Source organism: Lathyrus oleraceus, chromosome 3 (genome assembly GCF_024323335.1).
Source record: "Lathyrus oleraceus cultivar Zhongwan6 chromosome 3, CAAS_Psat_ZW6_1.0, whole genome shotgun sequence".
Lineage (NCBI taxonomy): Eukaryota > Viridiplantae > Streptophyta > Magnoliopsida > Fabales > Fabaceae > Lathyrus > Lathyrus oleraceus.
The window spans coordinates 180,646,352-180,673,317 of record NC_066581.1 but is presented as its reverse complement, the minus strand read 5'-3'; positions in this window follow the sequence as shown (position 1 = coordinate 180,673,317).

The following is a 26,966-nucleotide window of genomic DNA, read 5'->3' as shown; positions in this document are numbered from 1 at the left end:
CATCCGGGAAGTCATACTGAACTGACTGATAATCTTCAATAGGCTGATGTGCCAAATGGTCAGCCAAGATACTACCTTTAATAGCCTTCTGAACTCGATACTCAATATCATACTCAGATAACAACATCTACCAACGGGTAATTCTCCCTGTTAAAGCAGGCTTCTCGAAGATGTACTTGATTGGATCCATTCTGGATATCAACCAAGTCGTATGATTTATCATATACTGGCGTAAGCGCTTAGCAGCCCAAGCCAAAGCACAACATGTCTTTTCAAGCATTGAGTATCGAGACTCATAATCAGTGAACTTCTTACTCAGTTAGTAAATATCATACTCCTTCTTCCCTCATTCTTCTTGCTGACCAAGGACACAACCCATCGAGTCTTCAAGAACAGTCAGATACATGATCAAAGGTCTTCCCTCTACAGGTGGAGACAGAATCGGAGGCTCAGACAGATATTCTTTAATAATGTCGAAAGCTTTCTGGCAATCCTCGGTGCAATCATAGGACTGATCTTTCCGGAGGAGCTTGAATATAGGCGCACATGTGGCAGTCATGTGGGATATGAATCTGGAGATATAATTCAAGCGGCCAAGAAAACCTCGGACTTGCTTCTCAGATTTGGGCGCAGGCATCTCTTGTATTGCTTTGACCTTTGCAGGATCAACCTCAATACCTCTTTCACTAACAATGAAGCCCAACAACTTGCTAGAACGGACTCCAAATGTACACTTGTTGGGATTTAGACGAAGCTTATATTTCCTTAAACGCTGGAAAAGCTTCAACAAATGCTCTACATGTTCAACTTCCGTTCTTGACTTAGCAACCATATCGTCAACATATACCTCAATCTCCTTGTGCATCATATCATGAAACAAGGTGGTCATAGCTCGTTGATACGTGGCTCCAGCGTTCTTCAAACCGAAGGGCATCACTCGATAACAGAATGTTCCCCAAGGTGTGATGAATGTTGTCTTCTCCATATCCTCGGGTGCCATCTTAATCTGATTATATCCGGAAAATCCGTCCATAAACGAGAAGACATTGAATTTAGTTGTATTGTCTACCAACATATCAATATGTGGTAGAGGGAAATCATCTTTCGGACTAGCTTTATTCAAGTCTCTATAGTCCACACACATCCGGACTTTTCCATCTTTCTTAGGTACGGGCACAATATTGGCCACCCATTGAGGATATGTAGAAGTCACCAGAAACCCCGCATCAATTTGCTTCTTAACTTCCTCTTTGATCTTCACTGCCATATCAGGATGAGTTCTTCTGAGCTTCTGCTTTACAGGCATGCACTCAGGCTTTAGAGGTAGGAAATGTTGCACAATATCAGTATCTAGACCAAGCATGTCTTCATATGACCAGGCAAAGACGTCAACATATTCTCGTAACAACTTAATCAACCCCTTCTTAACAGATTCTTCCAGAAGTGCCCCAATCTTTACCTCTCGCACACAATCTTCAGACCCCAAGTTGACTGTTTCCAGATTTGCAAGATGCGGATGAATGATCTTCTCTTCATGCTCAAGTAGACGGGTGATCTCATCAGGAATCTCTTCAACATCATCTTCCTCTGCCTCAAATACAGGGAATTCAAAATTGGGAGATGGTGTTGGGTCATTATGTTCAATGGGTTTAGAAATCAACCTGCATAATGATTTTTGGATATGAAAGAGATTTTAGAATTCAAACAAAGAAAATCATTATGTAGATGAAAAGATTGATTTTATTTTCATTTTTAGGGTTTTATGTGATTACCAATTTCATGCAAAAACAAAAAGGGAAAATAAATGGGAAAAACAAACATTTAACATGAATTTATTGAATGAAAATATCATTGTATTTATGTTGCCAACAATGTTATCACTCCTCCTTTTGGCATGGGCGAAGGGTTTTTAAACAAAGTGATTATTACGTTAACTTGTGGACAACTGTTGGAATATCCACAGCGACCCAATTGTTGTAGACCCCACCAGGGATGATGAAGTTGCCAGAATCCTTTGTATCTCCTTCTAAAACGGCAACAGCCTCCTCATCTAGACCAGTGTGGATTAAACCTCCACTCTTGAATAACCCTTGCTTGTTGAAAGTACCAGAAGAAAAACCTATGCCAGCCCGGGACTCGTTGTCTTCTAACTCAATCATTTTTCTTAAACCAGTGGTTGCACCACGCTCAATGGCCAGCTTTGCATCTTTGTAGGAAGCAAATGAAGGAGTTCTCTTCTCAATAGGCTCAGCAATAGATAAAGCTTGGAAAGGAGTTCCAACTTCAACCTCAGCATCTATATAAGAGAAGGAAGACAAATGGCTAACTAGGAGAGCCCTTTCTCCCCCTACCACTACCAGTTTCTTGTTCTTCACAAATTTCAATTTCTGGTGTAGGGTGGACGTCACGGTGCCTACCTCGTGAATCCATGGTCTGCCTAAGAGACAACTATACGATGGGTGAATGTCCATAACCCGGAAGGTAATCTGGAAATCACTTGGTCCGATCTTGATTGGGAGATCAACTTCCCCAATCACAGTTTTGCGAGACCCATCGAAAGCCTTCACAACTACTCCACTCTGCCTCATGGGAGGCCCTTGATATGATAGCTTTTAGAGAGTGGACTTTGGCAATACGTTCAATGGTGACCCAGTGTCCACCAGCACATTGGACATGACATCGTCTTTGCAATTCATAGATATATGTAATGCCAGGTTATGATCTCTTCCCTCCTCAGGGAGATCAGAGTCACAAAAGCTCAGGTTGTTACAAGCAGTAATGTTTGCAACAATGCTATCGAATTGCTCCAAAGTGACATCGTGATCCACATATGCCATATCCAACACCTTCTGCAGAGCCTCTCGGTTCTCTTGCTCTAAGTGATCCATCAGTCTTGAAATGTTGGCTCTAGTGTAGTACCGGTGAGTCATCTTGTCTTCAAAATAAATGAAGGACACAGAGTTAGACCACAGGGCAAGGGACCGGAAACAAAACCTGTTTATGCATATGATGCATGCAATGCTTGTGCATATGATTTGTTTTTTATTTCAAAGGAACTTTAGAGTTTTATTTGCAAATTCTGGAAATATTAAGCATTTTATCATATATGGAAATATCTCATCAAATAATATCAGGGAAAAGAAGTGCAGCATCGTCAATCATATACAAGAGAAAAGGAAAATAATCGTCTTATGGATACCTAGAAACAATCATCTAAAGCTCGGGACAGAGGAAGATAAGATGCGCGAAGCCTCTTCACCTCCCTCTCGTAGGCTGCCTCCATATCGGCCTTCTCTTTGGCGAGTCGATCATACCTCCTCTTCCAGAACTTAGAAGACTGAGGAAGTAAAGAAGTCCATACATCATCAGGGTCATCAATAACCTGATGCTCAAGAAACTCAATCAACGCATCCTTCTCCTTAATCTGCTGAAGCAACTCTTCACGTTCACGGATCCAAGCACGTGAACGGTCTTCGTCTCGCAACTCCTCTACTCCTTGATTAGGGAGGGTTGAAGCCCCAACCATAATCATAGGTGTAGGTCTCGGATACTCGTAAGGCATGAGATACTCAGACGCTCTCTTCCTTACCCAAGCAGTGTAAGGCTCCAAAGCAATGCAATTCTTCGGACCTAGCTCCCTCCTTCCTTTCTTATGAATCTTGTGCCAAGCGCGGACCATTCTAGCTTTCAAGCCTTGGGGATCTTTATCATCCTGAAAGAATACACCCTCTAACAAAATGTTATTGGGTTTATCCTTTAAGGGGAACCCAAGCTGCCGACGTGCCAAAACCGGATTGTAGTTAATCCCACCACATGTACCAAGAAGAGGAACATTGGAGAATTCACCACAAGAGTCAATAATCTGCATACCATCATACACATGGTTATACAAAGAGATATCATCATTAGTGAGAGACATAAGTCTCGTGGACCACCGTAGACATTCCTTGTTCTCCTTGAAAGCGACCGTCTGAGGTAAGAGAGAAATAAACCACTTATACAACAGAGGCAAACAACACACAATGGCGCCACCACCGTTTTCATTCCTCGTAAGCAAAGAGAAGTAGGTATCGCCCAACAGAGTCGGAACGAGATTAAGAGTAGAGAAGATCCTAATAGCGTTCACATCCACAAACTTGTCGATGTTGGGGAACAATACCAATCCATAGATGAGAAGTACAAATATGGCTTCAAAGGCATCCTCACTCATGGCCTTCCCATATATAGTAGCTTGAGCAATGAGGAACTCAGAAGGGAGACCTTGAATTCCTCCTTTGGTAGTCATATGAGCACCAACCATAGATTCATCTATGTGTAACATGTCAGCTATCTCTTGAGAAGTAGGAATACTCTCCAAGCCACTGAACGGCAACTGGTCTAGAATAGGTATACCCACAAGGTAAGCATACTCCTCAAGGGTAGGCAAAAGCTGGAAATCCGGAAACGTGAAGCAACTGTACAAGGGATCATAAAACTGCACCAATACACTCACCAATCCTTCATCCACCTGAGTAGTTAGAAGAGGAAGAAGCTTCCCAAAACGAGCCTTCAAACCCAAAGGATCTAATACATAGGATGTCAGATTCCTTAACTCTTTCAAATCTGGTTGCCTGAAGCTGTACTTCTTTGTATTCCTTCTTTGTCTTTCCATGTTTGAAAATTTTGCAAATAAACCCCTTAAGTTCCTTGAAAATTTTCTTATTTATTGATGATATGGATGCAAATGGGTGCATGAATGCATGAATGCAACAATCACACTCAAGGATCAAGCAAAGCACACCAAACAAAGGTCATGGGATGGATCATGTTATCCTTAATATCAATCATCCATTTTGGTGGATTATGGTTTACACCTTATCAACACCCAAGTTCCATTGATATTAAGGATTCATGAACGGATCAACCATGAATCAAGGGTTTGTTGCAAGTCACATGCATCAAAAGGGTATCAAATTCACCCATAATACCTCATACATTCAGAGCATTCAAATTAAAAGCATAAAGTAATGGGAATAAGGCACACCTGACTGGAGAGATCGAATGAAATTGAATTGCCCGATTGGGTTTGCAAAGAAATCTGAGGGTTTATATTAGAGGGAATTGGTTCTTTGCCGATGAGTTCCCTTCAGTCTCTGGAGGTTGCTCTGAACTCTGTTAGCTCTTCTCTCACTATCTTTTTCCCTGCCAGGGTAATAGGAATAAAATTTCTTTTGTTTCACTGAAACTCTGAATTTATAACCTGATTTTTGTGGACTTGTGGGCTCAAATGAGAGAGGCCCAAGTCCAAAATTTTTCTGTTATATTTTATTTATTTATTTAATTTGGTTGTTTTTTTTTTCGTTTTTCGTTTTTCGTTTTCTTTTTTCGTTTTTTTTTTCGTTTTTTTTTTAAACACGTGGGCTTCGCCTAGCGAGCATGACAGTTCAAGAAATTCCTCTGAACGTAGGTGATTTTGGTGGCTTTTCTTGGGGCTCGCTAGGCGACCCATTCTGCTCGCCTAGCGAGCATGACAGCTCATGAACAAACTTTTGCTCCTTCAAGATTAACGTTTTGATTGACGAATAGACCCCATTTGAACCTGTTGGAAGTATCTCAAGCCATTCCCTTGTGTTGACTGATCATCTAAATAGAACCCACAAAGTGTCTTGGATGATACTCAAGCTTCATACAAAAGATGTTAGTGACACATTTTTGTGCTTTTGGTTAGTACACAAAAGTAAGAGAAATAATGATGTATAATTCAAGCATGCTTGGTGATCTCAAACCAATCACAAGGAGTCCCACCCAAAGGCAAAGGGAACCAGGATGCTAAAGATCCTTGAGACAATGCAAATGCAATGTTATGATGCCATGAGGGATCTTAGGGTCAAAATTAGGGTCTTACAGATGAGACTTGAAGAACGGGTTCGTGAAGGACGATTGTCGAAAGAAGAGGCGTCAACTAGACAGAAGTATGGGAGAAATTTTAGCAAGAGGAAAGACAATGAAACAAATGCAATAACCAGTGGGAGGCAGAGGGGGCCTCAAGCAAGAAGAAATCCACCACCCCGTCAACATCATCATCACCAAGTCTCTTCCATTCTTCCAGTGTTTTCAAATCAGAAAACAACACCAATTCAACAACAACAACATCAGTATTAAAATCAACGCCAACAACAACAATCACAACAAAGAACAAACACCTACAATAACAACAATTCCAACAACAATCATCATCAGCAACAAAACGGTTGAGAGGAAGAAGGTCTCTTTCGACCCGATTCCTATGTCATACGCAAAGTTGTACGCATATTTAGTCCTCAAGAATTTGATTCAACCGAGGAATCTACCGCAGATACCAGAACCACTTCCTTGGTGGTACAAACCTGAACTTCGTTGTGCTTTTCACCAGGGTTCACCTGGGCACGATATTGAGAACTGTTATCCGCTGAAGTATGAGGTGCAAAAGCTTATGAAGAGCGGCATGGTGTCTTTTGAAGACCGTGCGCCAAATGTGAAAGCTAATCCTTTGCCCGCTCATGGGAATTCTTCAGTAAACATGGTGGACGGTTGTCCTGGTGAGTACAAAGTTTTTGATGTCTGGGTTATCCGTGGATCCTTGGTGCAGATACACAAGGACATCTGTATGGTGAGTGAATGCGAATATGATCACGAGGGTTGTGATATTTGTAGCGTGAACCCAAGGGGGTGTGTTGTAGTGAAAAGGGACATCCAACGTCTGATGGATGAAGGCATGATTCAGATTTGTCAATCCCATCATGAGGATGACTACGTTAATGTCATTGTTCCTATTTTCAAACAACCAGGGTGGTTGGTGATACAGTATGATAACAGCAATAGCTAGAGCGTCAGCAATAGATCAGTTTCGCCGTTCGTAATACGACTGGCGGGCCCAGTCCCGTATGCATCTGATAAGGTTGTACCGTATCAATACAGTGCTACGATGGTAGAGAATGGTCAAGAGGTCCCATTGCCTACGACCAGTTCAGTAGTGAGCATTGCAAATGTTACGAAGGTGACCCGTAGTGGTCGAGTTTTTGGACCAGTTGTACCTGAGAATAAGGAAGAAATGATTGTTAGTAAGAAGGCGGAGGTGTCTAGTGTAGATCCTATGGGTTGTTCAAAGGATAAGTCTGGTGAATCCAGCAATTTGAAAGCCAATAGTGATGATGATGAGGTACTCCGACTGATCAAGAGGAGTGAATTTAACGTGGTTAAGCAGTTTCTCCAGACCCCCTCAAAGATTTTTGTGTTGTCTCTGCTTTTGAATTCTGAAGCGCATAGAGAAGCACTCCAGAGAGTTCTTGAACAGGCATACGTGGAGTAGGATGTTACGGTGGATCAGTTTGATCATATTGTGGCTAACAACACTTCATGCAATAATTTGAGCTTTTGCAATGAAGAACTCTCTAAGGAGGGAAGAAATCACAATCTGGCTTTGCACATTTCGATGAATTGCAAGGAAGGTGCTTTGTCAAATGTGCTAGTTGACACTGGGTCGTCACTCAATGTGGTTCCAAAGTCAAAATTGTCAAAGTTATCTTATCAAGGAGCTCCCATGAGGTATAGTGGAGTAATTGTCAAAGCCTTTGATGGCTCGCGCAAGACAGTTATTAGTGAAGTGGACCTTCCAGTCAAGATAGGTCCGAGTGATTTGCATATTACTTTCCAAGTAATGGATATCCACCCGACCTACAGTTATTTATTGGGAAGGCCATGGATTCACGAAGCAGGAGCTGTTACTTCCACTCTGCATCAGAAGCTCAAATTTGTCAAGAATGGCAAGCTGGTAATTGTGGGAGGTGAGAAAGGGATGTTGGTTAGCCATCTGTCATCTTTCTCATATGTGGAAGCTGAGGATGAGGTTGGAACACTGTTCCAAGCCTTATCTATTGCTGCTGAGAAGAGAGTTGGGGCACCTATGTCCTCTCTAAAAGATACGCAGAGGATATTAGAAGAAGGTCTTGTTGATCAGTGGGTCCGACAACAAAGGAAGAACTGGTTTAGGGTTCCAGAAGGGTTCGTCAACCTTTAGATCAGAAGAGATGCAAATCACCTTCCGTAGCGGAGGATTCATTCATGGGAATGAACAACACTTAGTTGCTGTACTAGAGGACAATGAAGAGGAAGACTGCACCAACTTTATGACGCATGGACAAACATGCAACAATTGGAAAGCTATTGATATTCCCGTTATTTTCATCGATCTAAGTAATTGCTTTTATATTTTAAAATCCTTCTCCTATGCCTAAGGGAGAAGTGAACATTGTTGGGCATTTTGAAATTGATCATCAATAAAATTAATTAGATTCATCCACATCTTTGATGTTTATTTTTAATTTTTGCTTATTTTTGAAAATGGTAATCACAAAAAACATAAATAAACGATATAATTGTCCATCTGCATAATATTTGGTCACAAATTTACTTCTCTAAAATCAAAATATCAAATCATTATGCAGGTTGGTTCCTAACCCCATTGAATACAATGATCCTTCTCCGAATTTTGAATTCCTTGTGTTTGAAGCCGAAGAGGAAAGTGATGTAGAAGTCAGTGAGGAATTGTCTCGTCTTCTTGAGCAAGATGAAAAGATTATTCAGCTGTTTGAAGAGCAGATTTAGCTAGTCAACTTGGGTTCTGAAGATGATGTGAAGGAAGTCAAGATTGGATCTCGACTGTATCCAGATGCTAAGAAGGGGTTGACTGATCTTCTTCGAGAGTATTCAGATGTGTTTGCTTGGTCCTATCAAGACATCCCTGGGTTGGATTATGATATTGTGGAGCATAGATTGTCATTGAAGCCAGAATGCCCACCAGTCAAGCAGAAGTTGAGAAGAACGCATCTTGATGTGGCTGTGAAGATTAAAGAGGAAGTTCAGAAGAAAATTGATGTTAGTTTCCTTGTAACTACTGAGTATCCGCAATGGGTGGCTAATATTATGCTTGTGCCAAAGAAAGATGGAAAAGTCCGCATGTGTGTTGATTATAGAGATTTGAATAAAGCCAGTATGAAAGATAATTTTCCTCTGCCACACATTGATATGTTGGTAGATAATACTGCTAAATTCAAAGTCTTTTCGTTTATGGATGGATTTTACGGATATAATCGGATTAAAATGGCACCCGAAGATATGGAGAAGACCACATTCATTACACCCTGGGGAACATTCTGTTATATAGTGATGCCTTTCGGTCTAAAGAATGCTGGTGCAACTTACCAGAGAGTAATGACTACTCTTTTTCGTGATACGATGCATAAAGAGATTAAAGTATATGTCTATGACATGATTTCTAAATCGATTGATGAAGAGGAACATGTTGAGCATTTGTTGAAGCTATTCCTGCGTTTGAGGAAGTATAAACTCCGCTTGAATCCCAATAAGTGTACTTTTGGTGTTCGTTCTGGTAAGTTGTTGGGCTTTATTGTTAGCGAGAAAGGTATTGAAGTTGATCCTACCAAGGTCAAAGCAATACAAGAGATTCCTGCGCCCAAAACTGAGAAGCAAGTCAGAGGTTTTCTCAGCCGCTTGAATTATATTTCCATATTCATTTCCCACATGACTGCCACATGTGCGCCTATATTCGAGCTTCTTCGGAAAGATAAGTCTTGTGATTGGACCGAAGACTACCAGAAAGCATTTGATAGTATCAAGGAATATCTGCTTGAACCTTCAATTTTGTCTCCACCTGTTGAAGGAAGACCGTTGATCATATATTTGACTGTGCTAGAAGATAATATGGGTTGTGTTCTTGGTCAGCAAGATGAGACTGGAAAGAAAGAATTTGCAATTTATTACCTCAGTGAGAAATTTACCGACTGTGAGACTCGATATTCAATGCTTGAGAAGACTTATTGCGCATTGGCTTGGGCTGCTAAGCGTCTGCGTCAGTATATGTTGAATCATACCACTTGGTTGATATCCAAAATGGATCCAATCAAGTATATATTTGAGAAGTCTGCTTTAACTGGGAGAATTGCCCGTTGGCAGATGTTGTTGTAAGAGTATGACATCGAATACAGATCTTAGAAAGCGATCAAAGGTAGTATCCTGGCTGACCATTTGGCTCACCAACCAATCGAAGATTATCAGTCAGTGTTGTATGATTTTCCAGATGAAGAGATTTTGTACTTAAAAATGAAATATTGTGATGAACCATTGCTAGAAGAAGGGCCAGAACCTGGTTCCCGTTGGGGCATGGTATTTGATGGAGCTGTTAATCAATATGGAAATGGCATTGGGGCAGTGATTATTACTCCTCAAGGCACGCATCTACCATTTACAGCTAGATTGACTTTCAAGTGTACAAACAACATGGCAGAATATGAAGCGTGCATTATAAGGCTTGAAGAGGCCATGAATCTCAGAATCAAGTATTTAGATGTCTTCGGTGATTCAGCTTTGGTTGTAAATCAAATCAAAGGAGAATGGGAGACGAATCAACCCAGTTTAGTACCATATAGAGATTATGCGAGGAGGATTTCAACTTTCTTTACAAAGGTTGAATTTCATCATATCCCTCGAGATGAGAACCGGATGACAGATGCTCTTGCAACGTTGGCATCAATGATTGTAGTGAAGTATTGGAATGAAGTTCCTAATTTATCTGTAATGCGTCTTGATAGGCCAGCTCATGTGTTTGCTATTGAAGAGATCAAAGACGAAAAGCCGTGGTATTACGACATCAAATGTTTTCTCCAAAGTCAGATTTACCCGCCTGGGGCATCTTTGAAAGATAAGAAGATTTTGAGTAGATTAGCCGGTAATTTCTACTTGAATGGTGATATACTGTACAAGAGAAACTTTGACATGGTTTTGCTCAGATGCGTGGATAGACACGAAGTAGACTTATTGATGACCGAAGTGCATGAAGGTCCCTTTGATACTCATTCCAATGGACATGCAATGGCAAAAAAGATGTTACGAGCAGGTTACTATTGGCTGATAATGGAATCTGACTGTTGCAAGTTTGAGAAGAAGTGCCCCAAGTGTCAAATCTATGCTGATAAGATTCATGTTCTTCCGACAATATTGAATGTTATCTCTTCCCCATAGCCCTTCTCCATGTGGGGAATTGATATGATTGGGATGATTGAGCCTAAAGCTTCGAATGGAAATCGTTTAATTTTAGTGGCAATTGACTACTTCACAAAATGGGTTGAAGCGGCATCGTATGCAAATGTAACCAAGCAAGTTGTTGTAAGGTTTATCAAGAATCAGATCATATGCCATTATGGTGTGCCAAGTAAGATCATTACTGATAAGGGATCGAACTTGAATAACAATATGGCGGAAGCTCTTTGCAAAGACTTCAAGATTGCACATCATAATTCTTCTCCCTACAGACCCAAGGTAAATGGGGTTGTTAAAGCTGCGAATAAGAACATCAAGAAGAGTATACAGAAGATGGTTGTGACATATAAGGATTGGCATGAGATGCTCCCGTTTTCTTTGCATGGGTATCGTACATCCGTCCGCACTTCAACAAGGGCAACCCCTTTTTCTCTTGTGTATGGTATAGAAGCAGTGCTCCCCGTAGAGGTTGAGATTCCTTCATTGCGTGTGCTCATGGAAGCCAAGTTAACTGAAGCTGAATGGTGTCAGACCAGGTTTGACCAGTTTAATTTAATTGAAGAGAAGAGATTAACTGCCATGTGTCATGGTCAGTTATATCAGCAGAGAATGAAGAAAGCTTTTGATAAGAAGGTCAAACCTCGAGTGTTCAGAGAAGGTGATCTTGTGCTCAAGAAGATTTTATCGTTCAAACCAGAATCCAGAGGAAAATGGACTCCCAATTATGAAGGCCCATATGTTGTCAAGAGAGCCTTTTCAGGCGATGTGTTGATTCTTACAAGTATGGATGGTAAATAGTTCACTCGTCATGTGAACGCAGATGCAATCAAGAAATACTTCGCCTAAAATAGAAAAAAATAGCTCTCTAAGATGAAAACCCGAAAGGGCGGCTTAGGCAAAAATGAGCGTATCGGTGTATTGAAAACCCGAAAGGGCGATCTAGGAAAAAATTAGAGACATAAAAACAGAAATAAATTTCCCGATAAGTTGAGTACCCCCACCTTGGGGAAACTTATACAAAAATTAGGGATTATGGCAAGTAATTGCATTCTGCTGATCTTCAGTGATTTGGAAGACTTGTTTGAGCACAAGGGTTGGTTCATCTTCAACAGCGGTCAAGAGCACAGTGGATATCAAGATTTGGCAGAAGGATTAAGGATCACTTGTATTCAATGTAACCCCTTTTCCATGTAAATTACCATTTTAAACTTTGTAAAATCTATGGAGTCTTGTCATTTACAGACTACCATCTTAATAAATAAAGTTGAGCTTTTATCCAATTGTTTCAACTCTTATTTACTTCAGTCAATAGTTTTAAATCTTATTATGATCATTTTAAAATTAAATTTTTAAATCAAATCAAGTTTTCTTTAAAATATGAAAGCAAGAACTTTTCCAAAGTAAGAAATATTAATATCAACAGCATTTCAGTGAATATCAAGTTCTTAAATGCGAAGCATTTGAGGTTCCCCAAGCAGTTACCTCTTCGGGTATCCCTAGACGTATGTGTTGATTCATACCCTTGGCGGAGTGTTTGATCCCCAGTGGAGTTCCTTTCTTCATCCCCAATTGAGTTAGTTGCGGCGTGTCCTTGTCCTCATCAAAGTTTCGGCCTTCCAAGTGGAGTTCATCTTCCTCAGCAGGTAGAACGTCATCAGGAGATGTTTGATCTTTCCCCAGTAGATCGCCTCAGTGTCCCCACCGATCGCCATGTCTTTGGTCCCATTCAAAGTTTCCTCCTGGTTCTTGAGCAGCTTTTAATTTATTCCCAATAGGGTTGTCTCCCATTTTTATGGTGTTGACCTAAAATTCCCTACAGATTGGATTGTTTTTCCTTAGCAGATCTCTTTCCCCAGCCAGGGTTGAACCTTTGGGTTGTTTATCTCTCTGTTCTCCAGCAGTTTGCCTCCACGATTTTTGTGGATTGACCGAGGATTGTACCGGTGGTTCAATTTCTTTGCGACACCTTTGTATCCTTCGTGATTGTTTTCTCAGCATAATCACCATATATACATATACATAAACATTCATATAAATTCATGATTTGCATATCCTGCATCTTCATATTTGATTTGTTTGAGATCTTTATTTTCTTTTATGGCGATACTTTATCCCCATACCAAATCTGGTGTTTGTCCTCCTTCAATTGTAGAGTGTCAACCCCTAAGCAGAAAAGATTTTAGGCTTTCTCTGTTTCCCCACTGAGTTTGTTTCCTCGTGGATGATTGTTATTTCAGTTTCCTCTCCAGCAAAATTTTCTGGATGGAATTGCTCCCCTTGAGTTATGTCCTCATTGGGTTAAGTCTTGATTGACCATTTTATTTCTAGCTCTTGCCTAGATATATATGTGGGTCCCCTAAGATTCTATTACCCAGTGATTGGTAATATTCTTCTTAGTTAGCAGTTTGTTACTTCCTGCCCAATACCCGACAAAAGTACCCATTTTCCTCTCCAGTAGAGTCCCCTGAAGGTATATCCTTGATATGTTCATCTTAACCGGTGACGGATATCTTTCATTCGTTTTCAGAGTCTATCCTTGATATGTTCACCTTAACCGGTGACGAATTTTCTCTTTGATTGGTATTCTATCCAGTAATTGATAGATGTAATTCCTACTTTTGTTCCCCTTTCTGGGTCTATCCTTGATATGTTCACTTTAACCAGTGACGAATTTTCTATTTGATTGGTCTTCTACCCAGTAACCGGTAGTTGTAAATCCTACTTTGTCCCCTCATAGAGTGAATCCTTGATATGTTCATCCTAACCGGTGACAGATTTTTCTCTTCGACAGCTTTCTATCCAGTTTTCGATAGATGTAATTCCCTTTTTGTTCAGTTGGTATATCCTTGATATGTTCATCTTAACCGATGACGGGTTTTCTTCCCTGTCGAGTTTATCCTTGATGTGTTCATCGTAATTGATGACGGATACTCTCACCCTTGGTCTTCTACCCAGTAACTGGTAGTTGTAAATCCTATTTTCTGCAGTTTTTCCCAGCAAGGCTATTCTTACCCAGTAACCGGTAATGAATATTCCTCTTGGCTTTTCCTCAGCGAGTCATCCTTGATATGCTCATCTTAACCGATGACGGATGTTCTCTCTGTCAGATCTTTATTATCTCCTCACCCAGTAACCGGTAGTAGGTAATAGATTTTTGTTCCTCCTGTGAAGAAGTTTATTTCTTCCCCAGTTGAGTTGAGTGCGTTTTCCTTAGTGAATTCATTTTGTCTCCAGCGTGAGTCGAGTATTTCAATCTTACTCGTATCCCCTACAGATGTTTTTGTTTCTCCCCTGCATGAGTCGAATATTTCAATTTTATCCTGACTTATTCGTATCCCCTGCAGATGTTATTTCCCCGACTGAGTCTCTCCACTTAGTGTGGAATCCCTCGAGTCCCCCAGTAGTTTTAAGTCGTAGCCTGGCCTACGCGTAACTTCTTTTTATCCCCTCAGAGTCTCTGTCTCCCCAGCGAGTTTTCCTTATCGAATGCATTGTGCTCCTGCGGATTTTCGGTCTCTCTGATTTCATTTTCCTTTGTGGCAATATCTCCCCACAGAGCATTAGCTTTTGCATTCACATCATATGCATCATGAGGTCTCTTAGGGACCAAAATTGGTCTCTCTATGTTGTTATTTAAGCTCATTCCACTGAGTCGACATGAAGATTTTAACCTTCGCCTCCTTAGTTAGAATGTCCTTAAATAGGGGCAGCTGCAAGACCCCAATTTTGACCCTAAGATCCCTCATGCAATTTCATTATAAGCATTAGCATTAGGATCATAACTTGGTATCCTCCTTACCCCTCCTTCATTGGGTTTGTTTTGGGAGAGATCACTAAGCATTTTGTGATTATATCGTACTAACCAAAATACCAAAAATACGTCTTTGTATCTATCTAACTCTTTTTGTAGGAAGGACATGATCTCATTGATTCATTGATCACATCTAGGGTTTGAGACCCTCATGAACAAAAGAGAACAACCAAGAATTGATTCAAGAATGGTTATAAGCATCATATATGAGTCCCAATTGTTTCTACATGTTATATTGATCAAGTTTGCTTCAAGAGTTTGAGGGTGATTTGCCTTGGAAACCCTAGTTTGACTGGGTATCTTGAGTAACTTCTCCAACAAGCTATCTCACAAATTGATAAAATTTATCAAGGGACACTTAAAAATTCATCATCTTATGGAAATATGACTATCATGAGCCAATAAAGTCAAGAGAATTGGAAGTTAGCAAGTTGGTTGATCGTGGTTGGCCAGATGAATTCATCTAATCAAAACTGGGTCTCCCTGGACTCTATCTCCTACAATTTTCACCATATGAAAATGACTCCAAGAGAAAACTTACTCTAAATGACATTATAAACAACTTTCATGTTGAGACCTAGAGCTATGTTTGCTTAGAAACTCATTTTCTATGTTGAAACATTATAGGTCATTTTGTCTAAACCCTAATTTGAAAGTCAACTTCCCAAGGCCATAACTTGCTCAATTTTTATGAGATGAAAGATTTCCAAGTTGCACAAATAAATTCAGTGTGTTTAATTTAACTTTGATGTTTGGAGTGAGAGCTAATTCAACTTCTTTGCACATGTGATATGAGGCTACATTATAGGTCACTTTTGACCTATACCATTGATCAAGTGATTTTGCCAAACTTCAAAAATGCACAACTCTATCATTTCAAATCCAAATGACATGAAATAGGTGACCATTTTGAAGGTCTTTGAGAGAACTACAACTTTGATGAAGGCACCTTTTTCATTCGAAGCTCCTATAAAAAGTTAAGCAAGGTGGAATATTTAGACATATGGCTTGACACTTAGAAAATTTTTGATATGTCAAATTTTTCCAAACTTCCACCTCACATATCTCCAAGTTCCAAGCTCCAAATGAAAAAGTGTTCACCATCAAACTTGTTCCTCTAGATCTCACCTTTCTAAAGAGCTAAAATTGATGCATTTTGGATAAGGAATGCATAGGCTGCGCATGGCTTAAACAGGCTGGTATCTTGTGTCATGGATCAAACTTCAAACAACAATGCACACTTGCCTTTCAATCCAATCCATCTCTAATACATCTGAACTTCATTTTGGACTTTCAAACAATCATTTCATGGGCCTATGTGCGCCAATTCACCATGCTTTCATCATTTGCCAACTTTTGAAAGTAAAAGTGAATGTGCAAATATCATCCAATTCCCCTATAAATACAATTGCTTATGCTCAGAATTATCACACACTTTGCGCCAGCTTTGAATCCCCACAGAAAACCCTTCATACTATGAGGATAAACTTGAAAAATTCAGTGGAATTTGAGCTTCAATCATCACTATTTTGGAATTCGATTCTCCAGGAGTCCGTTGATTCTAAGCCATTCCATTCCTCTTCTGCAAGCAATTGAAGTGAAGCCAAGCACGATTTAGATTAAGATCTAGCAAGCTCAGACCTCCATTGAAGGTAATTTGCAGAAAATTTGATCTCTTTGATTCTCCTTGTTTCTTGCTCAATTCTCTTGATTATTGTGTTGGCTGAAGTCCTACCAATGTAGGCAAGGTGTTTGAGTTGCTTTGAGGCCAAATCGAAGCAACTCAGATCATGAACCTCATTTTTCAATTCCAGATATCTCTCAATATAGTTGGAATTGGAAGAAATGGAGGTGATATTCGTGCTCAATGATGTTTTCTCTTTAAAATCATGTCCCTATTTGAAATTTTAGTGATGGTTCATGTTGACCAGTCCGGCGAAGCTTGCCGGAGAAGACAACCGGAGCTTTGGCTCCTGTGGTGATGTGTCTTTGGTCTGGACCGTGTGATCTAATTCTCATGTTATAATCTCAGCCATTCCTTTTGATTAACATGTTTGCAGCGCAGTTGACTCACGTGTTGGTGGAACGCGCGCTGTGGTTCATCAGATCTGCCACCTCAATTAATGAGGGAGATCTGATGGTCCACGTATTTTAGCATTTTCTGAATTTCCATTTAATTCCATTATTTTCAATAATTCATAATAAATTTAATATTGATCCAAAAAATATGGGACTTTCACCAAAAAAATTCAAATATTTTTCTCTTTCATATTCTGAATTAAAATTATTTTTTGGATCATTATTAATATTTTTCATGAATTTATTGAGTTTTCATTTGTTTTTAATTGTTTAAAAATATTTTTATTTGTCCAAAAATTATGAAATATTTTATCCAAGGTCCTTTGACCTTGTTTGACCTATGATAAATCACATGGCCATTTATTTGGTGTTTTGATGTGATTTTAGGATTTGGACAAAACATATTTGAATTTAATGCATTATTTTAATATTTTAAATTGAATAAATGTCATTTTAATTATGTTGGCCATTTGTATTGACTTAATTGAATTTCTCATTTGTTGTTGGGCCTTGGTCAAGGTTGATTTGACTTTGTCAAGTTAATATTATTGGATTTAGGGGATTGATGGAATGTACATTCCATCTTCCAAAATGAATGAATAATATCAATTTGATTAAAGTCCTCCTTTGACCAATTTGTGATCTCATTCATCCCTTTCCCTCTTCATCTAATTCCCCTTCTTCATCCATTCATTTTCAATTGGCCAATGACATTTGAAAATCCTAATGCTAGTTGATTGAAAGATTAACATGAGTATGGATGAGATTAGGCCACACTCTTTTGCATATTTTTGTGTGTGGTATGTTTAATGAGCATAGTTCTTAATACTATGTCTCCAACATGCATTAACACCAAAAGTTTATTTGCCTGGCCTCAAATAGTTGTGACTTCTACATAAGTCCAATTACGATTGCTTAACATAGCGCTAAATTTGTGACGTAAAAGGCATAAGCATTCTAGTTAGTGAGATTTTAAGTTTCCCCTCTTCCATGGTATTCTATGGAAAATTGACCTTCTTTCCTTCCTTTGGAAGATGTTTTGGTTCAAGGATCCATGCTTGTGGAAAGTGGGTTGAGTGTTCTCCAAAGAATGTCTTGAAATAAAAAATAAAAAAAAACAAACTAACTATTAACTTACTAACCATTAACTTTTACTTTCAAGCTTTTACTTTTAATGCAATTTTTTTATTGTTCTATTATCATTTGTCATTGTACATATCATTCTAATTGTTTATGTTTATGCAATTTTCACTTTGTCGACTTGGACCATATTGTGTGATATACTTGGTTGCTTTGTTTGTTTGATTGGTCTTTGACCATTAATGCACATAATAATAACAAAAACCCTAAAAGACATTTGAGTGGACTGTTGTTTGATCTCCCCAATTGGACTTAGAACTTAGGCAACATTCCTTTGCCAATGGACTTGGCCAATGCCAATTTGTGGAAGAACCAAGAACTTGGAAGTTTGAATTCATCTGATACATTATTCAAGATCTCTCCAGTTCATCAACAACATTGACCATTATTAAGCTGTTATTTTGAACCTGTGACTTGTGGAATTCATCTGTTACATGGGCTATTTTGAAGAAGATCTTTGAAGTGGATAAGCTTGGACGAGGCCATCTTTATTTGATGCCTTTGCTCTTCAAGATTGGTGTAATTGTGCATTTGCATGTTGCTTGATTCTAAAAAGTCCAAGGGAATTCTGGGTTTCTATTGACATACTTGTCTATTGGATTGCTACCCATTTGGTCAGATCTTTTCAACTTTAAACTTTAAAATTTTTATACGTAGGGTAGTCTCTTCATCTTCTCCCCATTTCTTTAATTTCAAAATCTCTCCCTCCATTTTTAAAATCTTCTTTGTGTGAGCTATCTTTGTTCTAAACATTGACCACTTTTGCAAAAGGTAGAAACTTTGGCCTTATGCCATTGCATTTTCTAACTTATTTTCTTAAATCAAACTTGTAAATGAATTTAACTATACTTGACTTAAACTTTCAAAAAGCCAAAAATGAACTAACTCATTCAAATCATTTTTGGCCTTAGCGCCTTTTAAGCTTAATTTTTGTTAAAACCAACCTACTCACTTCGAAATTCTAGCATGAACTACGAGGTTTGGATCCCTCATTTTTATGTTGGTACGTAGGCACAAGTCCGAAGGTCTTGTCAAACATAAAAAATATAATTAATCAATTCTTTCCTCATCCCCCCATTCTATTTGTTTGTAAACATCACTTTATGCCAAGTATATATGCACACAAAAAGGGCTCCCTAGGAGTACCTAGGACACTTTGGGTGCTAACACCTTCCCTCGGTGTAACCAACCCCCTTACCTATGATCTCTGAAATTTTATTAGTTTTTATTTGAAAACTTCTTACTATTTGGGTTTTATTCGTACTTTTCCCTTTTCCCTTGGAAATAATAAAAGTGCGGTGGCGACTCTTGTTAATTGGTCTCTAGCTTGTCAATGGCTTGATGATCATGAATTTCCGCTACAGAGCCGTTCTTTTATTTTTAGGCGAAGTATTTCTTGACTGCATCTACGTTCACAAGACGAGTGAACTCTTCACCATCCATAGTTGTAAGTATCAATGCACCGCCTGAAAAGGCTCTCTTAACAACATATGGGCCTTCATAATTAGGAGTCCATTTTCCCCTAGAATCTGGTTTGAACGATAAAATCTTTTTGAGCCTAAGGTCACCTTCTCTGAACACTTGAGGTCTGACCTTTTTATCAAAAGCTTTCTTCATCCTTTGTTGATACAATTGGCCATGACACATGGTAGTCAATCTCTTCTATTCTATCAAATTCAGATGATCAAACCTGGTCTGACACCATTCGGCCTCAGTCAACTTGGCTTCCATGAGCACATACAATGAAGGAATCTCGACCTTTACGGGGAGCACTGCTTCCATACCATATAGAAGAGAGAAAGGGGTTGCCCCTGTTGAAGTGCGGATAGATGTACGATACCCATGCAAAGCAAATGGGAGCATCTCATGCCAATCCTTATACTTGACAACCATCTTCTGAATAATCTTCTTAATATTCTTATTCACATATTCAACAACCCCATTCATCTTAGGTCTGTAGGGAGAAGAATTATGATGCGCAATCTTGAAGTCTTTACAAAGAGCTTCCACCATATTATTATTCAAGTTCGATCCATTATCAGTAATGATCTTGCTTGGCACACCATAATGGCATATGATCTGATTCTTGATAAACCTTACAAAAACTTGCTTGGTTACCTTTGCATACGATGCCGCTTCAACCCATTTTGTGAAGTAGTCAATTGCCACCAAAATGAAACGATGTCCATTCGAAGCTTTGGGCTCGATCTTCCCAATCATATCAATTCCCCACATGGAGAAGGCCATGGGGAAGAGATAACATTCAATAGTGTCGGAGGAACATGAATCTTATCAACACAAATTTGACACTTGTGGCATTTCTTCACAAATTTGCAATAGTCACATTCCATTGTCAGCCTATAGTAACCTGCTCGCAACATCTTCTTCGCCATTGCATGTCCATTGGAATGAGTACCAAAGGAACCTTCGTGCACTTCAGTCATCAACAAGTCTACTTCGTGTCTATCCACGCATCTGAGCAAAACCATGTCGAAGTTTCTCCTGTATAGTATATCACCATTCAAGTAGATATTGTCAGCTAATCTTCTCAAAGTCTTCTTATCTTTCAAAGATGCCATAGGCGGGTAAATCTGACTTTGGAGGAAACATTTGATGTCAAAGTACCACGGCTTCTCGTTTATGATCTCTTCCACAGCGAACACATGAGTTGATTTGTCTCCCATTCTCCTTTGATTTGATTCACAACCAAAGCCGAATCGCCGAAGACATCCAAATAATTGATTCTGAGATTCATGGCCTCTTCAAGCCCCATAATGCAAGCTTCATATTCTGCCATGTTGTTTATACACTTGAAAGTCAATCTAGCTTTAAATGGTAGATGCGTGCCTTGAGGAGTAATAATCACTGCCCCAATGTCGTTTCCATATTTATTAACAACTCCATAAAATACCATGCCCCAACGGGAACTAGGTTTTGGCCCTTCTTCAAGCAATGGTTCATCACAATCTTTCATTTTCAAGTACAAAATCTCTTCATCAGGAAAATCATATTGCACTGACTCATAATCTTAAATTGGTTGGTGAGCCAACTGGTCAGCCAAGATACTACCTTTGATCGCTTTTTGAGATCGGTATTCAATATCATACTCTGACAACTACATCTGCCAACGGGCAATCCTTCCAGTTAAATTAGGCTTCTCAAATATATACTTGATTGGGTCCATTTTCGATATCAACCAAGTGGTATGATTCAACATATATTGGCGCAGATGCTTAGCAGCCCAAGCCAATGCGCAACAAGTCTTCTCAAGCATAGTATACCGAGTCTCACAGACGGTGAACTTCTTACTGAGGTAGTAAATTGAAAATTCTTTCTTTCCAGTCTCATCTTGCTGACCAGGGACACAACCCATACTATCTTCAAACACAGTCAAATACATGATCAACGGTCTTCCTTCAACAGGCGGAGACAAAATCGGAGGCTCAAGCAGATATTCCTTGATACTGTCAAAAGCTTTCTGGCAGTCTTCGGTCCTATCACAAGTCTGATCTTTTCGAAGATGCTTGAATATAGGCGCACATGTGGCAGTCATGTGGGAAATGAATCTAGAAATATAATTCAAGCGGACGAGGAAACCTCTGACTTGCTTCTTAGTTTTGGGCACAGGCATCTCTTGTATTGCTTTGACCTTTGCAGGATCAACCTCAATACCCTTCTTTCTGACAATAAAGCCCAATAACTTACCAGAACGAACACCAAAAGTACACTTATTGGTATTCAAGTGGAGTTTATATTTCCTCAAACGCTGGAATAACTTCAACAAATGCTTAACATGTTCCTCTTCATCAATCGATTTAGCAATCATGTCATCGACATAAACTTCAATATCTTTATGCATCATATCATGAAAAAGAGTAGTCATTGCTCTTTGGTAAGTTGCACCAGCATTCTTTAAACCGAAAGGCATCACTCAATAACTGAATGTTCCCCAAGGTGTCATGAATGTGGTCTTCTCCATATCTTTGGGTGCCATCTTGATCTGGTTATATCCGGAAAATCTATCCATAAATGAAAAGACTTTGAATTTACTAGTATTGTCTACCAACATATCAATGTGTGGCAGAGGGAAGTCATCGTTCGGACTGGCTTTATTCAAATCTCTATAGTCAACAGACATGCGGACTTTTCCATCTTTCTTCGGCACTGGCACAAAATTGTCCACCCACTACGGATACTCAGTGGTCACAAGGAAACCGGCATCAATCTGCTTCTACACTTCTTCTTTGATCTTCATAGCCATATCAGGATGCGTTCTTCTCAACTTCTGCTTGACTGGCGGGCATTCTGGCTTCAACGGCAATCTATGCTCCTCAATCTCAGAATCCAACCCAGGCATGTCTTGATAGGACCAAGGAAACACATCTGAATACTCTCGAAGAAGATCAATCAACCCCTTCTTAACATCTGGACACAAGCAAGACCCAATCTTGACTTCCTTCACATCATCCTCGGAACCCAAGTTGACTAGCTAAATCTGCTTTTCGAACGGCTGAATGGTCTTTTTATTTTTCTCAAGAAGACGAGATAATTCATCACTCACTTCTACATCAATTTCCTCCTCGGCCTCAAACACAGGGAATTCAAAATTTGGAGAAGAAGAAGGATCATTGTATTCAATGGGGTTAGGAACCAACCTGCATAATGATTTGATATTTTGATTTTAGAGAAGTGAATTTGTGACCAAATATGATGAAGATGGACAATTATATTATTTATTTATGTTTTTGGTGATTACCATTTTCAAAATAAAGCAAAAAGTAAAAACAAACATCATAGATGTGGATGAATAGAATTAATTTTATTGATGCTCAAATTGAAATGCTCAAACAATGTTCACTTCTCCCTTAGGCATAGGAGAAGGATTTTAAAACCATAAAAGTAATTACTTAGATTGATGCAAAATAACAGGATTACCAAGAGCATTCCAATTGTTGCAAGCCTTTCCATGCATCACAAAATTGGTGCAGTCTTCCTCTTCGTCATCCTCTAGGACAGCAACTAAGTGTTGTTCATTGCCATGAATGAACCCTCCGCTATGGAAGCTAAGTTGCATATCTTCAGATCTAACAGTTGATGAACCTTTCTAGAACCCCAAACCGGTTCTGTCCTTGTTATCGGAGACCTCTACCATGCACCCCCACTGATCAATAATACCTTCCTCGACAATCTTCTGAGCATCCTTTAATGAGGACATGGGTGCCCCAACTCTCTTTTCAGCAGCAATAGACAAGGCTTAGAACGGAGTTCCAACCTCATCCTCAGCCTCAACATATGAGAAAGATGACAGGTGGCTAACCAACAGCGGCTTCTCTCCTCCAACAATCACTAGCTTGCCATTCTTGACAAATTTCAATTTCTGATGCAGAGTGGAGGTAACAACTCCCGCCTCATGAATCCATGGCCTTCCCAATAAGCAATTGTAAGCCGGGTGGATATCCATTACATGGAAAGTAATTTGAAAATCACTCGGACCTATCTTGACTAGAAGGTCCACTTCACCAATTACTGTTTTGCGCGAACCATCAAAAGCTTTAACAATTACCCCACTATATCTCATAGGCGCTCATTGGTATGATAACTTTGACAAAGTTGACTTCGGAAGCACATTCAGCGACGACCCGGTGTCAACAAGCACATTTGACAAAGCATCCTCTTTGCAATTCATAGAAATGTGCAAAGCCAGATTATGATTCCTTCCCTCCTCAGGGAGTTCTTCATCACAAAAACTAAGATTGTTGCAAGAAGTAATGTTAGCCAAAATGTGATCAAACTGATCCACAATAACATCATGTTCTACGAACGCTTGTTCAAGAACTCTTTGTAGTGCTTCTCTATGCGCTTCAAAATTCATCAACAGAGACAATAATTAGATTTTTGAGGGGGTATGTAGCAGTTGCTCTACCACATTAAACTCGCTCCTTTTGATTAGTCGGAGTACCTCATCATCATCATTGGCTTTTAAGTTGCTGGATTCACCAGACTTATCTTTTAAACAGCCAACTGGGTCTACACTAGGCACTTTCACTTCCTTACCAACAATTGTTTCCTCTTTATCCTTTGGGAACACCGGCCCAAATATTCGACCACTACGGGTCACCTTTGTAACATCAGCAATGCTCACCACTGAACTAGTTGTAGGTAACGGGACCTCTTGACCATTCTTCATAATGGTAGCATTATACTAGTACGGCACAACTTTATCAGATGAATACGGGACTGGGCCCGCTACCCGTATTACCAACGGCGATACTAATCTTTGACTGTTACCTTTACTGGAGTCATACTGAATTACCAACCGCTCTTGTTGCTTGAAAATGGGCACTATGACATCTACGTCGTCATCTATATGACGAGATTGAACAATTTGGATCATGCCTTCATCCATCAGTCGCTGGATGTCCCTTTTCACAACTTCACAACCCCTCGGGTTAACACTACAAACAGCACAACCATCATGGTCGTGCTCACATTCACTTACTAAACAAACATCCTTATGCATCTGCACTAAGGACCTCCTAATAAAATGCACATCAAAAACTTTGAATTCTCCAGGACAACCATCCACCATATTCACTGAATAATTCCCATGAGCGGGCAAAGGGTTTGCTTTCATATTTGGCGCACGGTCCTCGAAGGACACCATACCACTCTTCATAAGCTTCTGAACCTCATACTTCAATGGATAACAGTTTTCAATATCATGTCTGGGCGCTCCTTGATGAAAAGCATAACGGAGCTCAGGTTTATACCACCAAGGAAGTGGTTCTGGAATCTGCGGTTGGTTCCTCGGTTGAATTAAGTTCTTGAGAACTAACGAGGGATACAACTCTGCATATGACATAGGAATCGGGTCAAAAGAGACCTTCTTCCTCTCAAAGTTCTGTTGATGATGATTGTTGTTGGTATTGTTGTTGTAGGTGTTTGTTCTTTGTTCCGGTTGTGGTTGTTGACATTGTTGTTGTTGTTGTTGAATTGGTGTTTCTTGTTGATTAGAAAATACCGGAATTACCGAGGATACTTGATGATGATGATGTTTATGTGATGTTGGATTTCTTCTTATCTGAGGCCTCCTCTGCCTCCCACTGATTACTGCATTCGTCTCACTATCCTTCTTCTTACCGAAATTACTACCATACCTCTTGCTTGTTGATGCCTCATCTTTTGACAAACGTCCCTCACGGACTCCTTCCTCAAGCCTCATCCCCATGTTTACCATTTCGGTAAAGTCACTCGGGGCACTAGCAATCATTCGTTCATAGTAAAATGAACTCAAAGTTTTCAAGAAGATCTTTGTCATCTCTTTTTCCTCCTTTTGGGGAAGTGATCTGGGCAGCCAACTCCCTCCATCGCTGCGCATACTCTTTGAATGTCTTTTTGTCCTTCTGAGACATAGACCTCAGTTGGTCTCTATCTGGCGCCATATCCATATTATATTTATATTGCTTGACAAAACCCTCTCCCAAGTCATTGAAAGTGCGAATGTTGGCACTGTCCAATCCCATGTACCAACGGAGCGCAACACCGGTCAAACTATCTTGGAAGTAGTGGATAAGCAATTGATCATGGTCAGTCTGAGTAAACATCTTGCAGGCATTCATCACAAGATGACTGAGCGGACAATAGTTCCCCTTATACTTTTCAAAGTCGGGCACTTTGAACTTCACCGGGATCTTGACGTTGGGCACTAAGCACAACACAACAACACTCTTTCTAAACAGGTCTTTACCTCTCAACGTTTTCAATTCCTTATGCAGCTCAAGAAAATGATCTTTCATCTTGTCCATCTTCTCATACACATCCAGACCCTCAAACGGCTCAAAATGATAAATTGTGTCCTCTACGCGAGGCAAAGTGTGCACAACGGGAGGTGGCACAGACATGACTGGGCTAGATGCGGCATGGAAGCAAAGGTAGGCGCAAAGCCTTCTGGCACAAAGTTGGATGGCATTCCCCACTAGAATCCAGCATGAATATTCAGCGCGAAGTGGGCGGTAGCAGCAGGAACGGTAGAGGTAACCACTTTTGAAATAACAGTCCTCGCGGGATGAGTTGCAGGCGTTGGAGAAGATTGACTTTGGGCAGCAAGAACTGACTCCATCATGGCAGTCAAACGGGAAATTTCGTCTTTCAGTTCTCTGCTCTCTTGCTTCAATTCTTGTTTGATCTTGCTCAGGAAGCTTGGAAAAGTGGCTTAGGATTGAAACAAATCTTTGGATCCTGGAGTTTTTGAATCTCAAAATAGTGAGATTCAAACTCAATTTTCAAATGAAAATTCTCAAGTTTTCCTTTCAAATGTGAGGGTTTCAAGTGTGGGAGGCAAAACTGGCGCGCAAGGGTCCTTAATTCTGATGCTAGAGGCTCTCATTTATAGCAAATCCAAGTGTTATTTGCACCTTCTAAAATGTTTCCAAATTTGGCAATTGAGTGATGCATGCTTGCATGGGCGTGTACAGGCCCATGAAGCTACCCAATTAAGTCCACAATTACATGTAATTGAGTCTGAAAGTGAATTGGAATGCAAGGCAAAAGTGTGCAGTTGTTTGAAGTTTGATCCTTTCCAAATGATGCAGCCATGTTCATACCATGCGCAGACCACTCAAACCTTCTCCAAAATGGATGAAATTGGACTCTTTCGAAAGGTTAGATGAAGAGGAGCAACTTTTATGTTGAACACTTTTCCATTTGAAGCTTGTATCATGATGATTTTTGAGGTAGATGCTTTGAAATTTCAACATGTCAAAAAAAAATTCTAAGTGTCAAGCCATATGTTCACTTATTCCACCTTGGCTAACTTTTTATGTGAGCTTCAAATGAGAAATGTGTATTCATAAAAGTTGTAGCT